Source organism: Peromyscus leucopus, chromosome 2, assembly GCF_004664715.2.
Source record: "Peromyscus leucopus breed LL Stock chromosome 2, UCI_PerLeu_2.1, whole genome shotgun sequence".
Taxonomy (NCBI): Eukaryota; Metazoa; Chordata; class Mammalia; order Rodentia; family Cricetidae; genus Peromyscus; species Peromyscus leucopus.
In genome coordinates this window covers 68,806,111-68,808,831 of record NC_051064.1, presented here as the reverse complement: position 1 = coordinate 68,808,831, position 2,721 = coordinate 68,806,111, and positions in this window count along the sequence as shown.

Below are 2,721 nucleotides of genomic sequence, written 5' to 3'. Positions count from 1 at the left end.
TGAGGAAGCAAGATGTATAAAAAATGAGATAACAAGCCACGAACCACATGGCAAAGCATAGATAAGAAATATGGGTTAATTAATTGTAAGAGCTAGCTAGTAATAAGCCTGAGCTATCGGCCAAATATTTATAAGCGCTGAATGATTAATTGGACATGGCTGTGGGACAGGTGGACAGAGAAAAAGCCTCTGTTACAAAACCCAAAAGGAAATGATTAAGAATCTTTGGGCACCCTCAGGCCCTGCTGCAGACTGTGAAGACCAGACACAGGCTAAGAAACTTCACGATTCTTGTAACGTGTTCTCCTTTCTGTGCTATGTCAACTTCAGCGTGAGAAGACCTTTCTTCAGTTCCTCTGTCTTTCAACTCCATTATGGAAAAGACAGTGAATTTTTGAAATTGTGAAGAACTTAAACAAAAGTGATTGCTAAATATAACAAAATCATTAAATCTTAGACTTCTTAAAAGTGATGTCCGAATGCCCTCTCAAAAGGCTCTAAATGTGAAAATTATTAAAATAATAAACTAAAATGCTGATATCCAGTTCATATCTATTAATAAGGTACTTTCATTTTACTACTCTCCACTACTTGGACTTTTGTCAAGTACAGATTTTAATTTTAAAAGTATTTTTTTCCAACATGAACCATCTAAAACTTTGAGAATTAAAAGTCAGTTCACAAATTAGGGCCTTAATATGAGACAGTTTTTTCCACAGAAAATGTTAACCTCAGAGTCCTTAAGCAAGTGGTTGATGGAACAAGGACGCATTAGTATCTTATCCTGCTTTATACTGTATTGCTTTCAGCATTGTTTTCTTTACATGTGTGTTACGAATAGTCCATGAAAAGACCCGAAGAACCAAGCTTCACAGACTACCTAAAATGAGTGTCTGTATGACAAGACGAGAAAGCTGTGTGATTCATGACATATCTTCCAAATTGGAAAACTTTGTTTGTTTGGCCTCCAAATTCTAGCACTTCCAATATCCAATCATTTCAGAGTGAGCTGTCCAGACAAGGTGAACACTTTTCTTAAAATTTTCCAGAACTCATTTGTCTTTGAAGCCTTGAGAAAATAGGTGCGGAATTCAATACACGTCACCTCGCTTTGCATGGGAGCCTGTTAGCAAAAGGTGAACATACCTGAAAAAGACAGGGGAAACATTTAAATATTTTGAAAAGGATATGATTGGTAACGACCGTGATAAATCTTATATTGAGCCTGGGAAACAAGACATACAGTAGACTCATAATTTGTGTTTCTTATTTCTCCTCTTAACCGTGTTATAGACAGACATGTTTATGTAGAGATGCAATAAAAGGTAGCAGCTGTTAAGTATGCTGAGAGCTCTCAGACCGAGCTTACTATGTCACTCACTGGAAAAAGGCCCCACCAAAACCCCCCGTATTTAAGCACATTTCATCGTAAAGTTGCTGGAATCAATAAGAGATCAAGGTTGTAATCCATGTTTCCCAGGGAACTATGATCAGGAAGCTTTATCGACTTTGGAGTTATTTTCTTATTTAGTGGAGAATCAGTAGGTCAAACAGTAACTAGAGTCAAATCAGTCCCAAACAACGTATTAAAAGAAGCTTGCACATTCTGTAATAATGTTTGTCCTTTTACAGACATAATGGAAAAATTTTATTAGCAGAAGACTTTTTGGGTATTGTTGTTTGCGGGTCCAGCCCTGAACCTAGCTGAAGGGTCCTTGAAGACGCAGGGAGTGAGGAATTGAAATGGTAGCATAGGAAAAAAAAAAGACCAGCCAGATGAAGAAAAAGACAGAGACAAAAAGGTAGCTTTGGGAGGGCTCTAGGCAATACCACAGACTCCTCGAGTTTATTTGTAATGGGCCTTTTATAACATCAGCAAGGGGAGAGGCAAAAGATCTCCCCCTTTCAAGGTCAAGGCATAAATCAAACAAATGTAGACCCTTCCTTAATTTTCAAACACCTGGTAACTATACTTATGGCAAGCATTTGTATTAGCCTTGAAGTATAGAAACACCTGGTAACCATGCCTTTGGCCAAATACCCTATTATGAGCCTTGTGAGGCAAAGCAAGCCTCAGACTCCTCTGACTGGTCAAAATGGAATAAGGCCTCACTATGATGGAAGTCTCTGTATAGGCTACCACAAGTCCCCCTGCCCTCCCCCAAAGTATGTATTTAGCTCTAAACTTTTTAAAAAAATACGTGCAGTGAAAGTAAATTACTGGTCAGAAAAATGATGCTATGATCAAGATTGTTTTGCAAATATTAGTGGATAGCTTGTAATGAAAGCTGAAAGGGGAAATTCAAGGACAGTAGACCATGCTCTGGGAAACAGTTTTTTATGTTGGGAGGCACAGATCCTTGCACACATTAGAGCACTAGGGAACTGGGGAAATAGTAAAAACCACCAGTGGCCTCTCCTCAATGGAGAAGATAAAATGTTTTTCTTCCCCAGAAGGCTGGGAGTGAATATTGGATAATGACCTGGTGACCTTTTTGTCTGTGGAGGCAGACGCTTATCCAGATTTCCCAGAATGATATATCCAGACATTCCTCTCTCTGGACTATAATTTTTTAGCTCTAGTTAGAGCCATCCTTAGGGGAGATGTACAATGTACTTTATGGCTGCTGACCTCTATGCTACTGTTTGAGAGGCCACACTAGATTCTATTCCTTTAGCTATAGGAACCCACCCTCATGGTCACACGTTACTTTGAAGGAG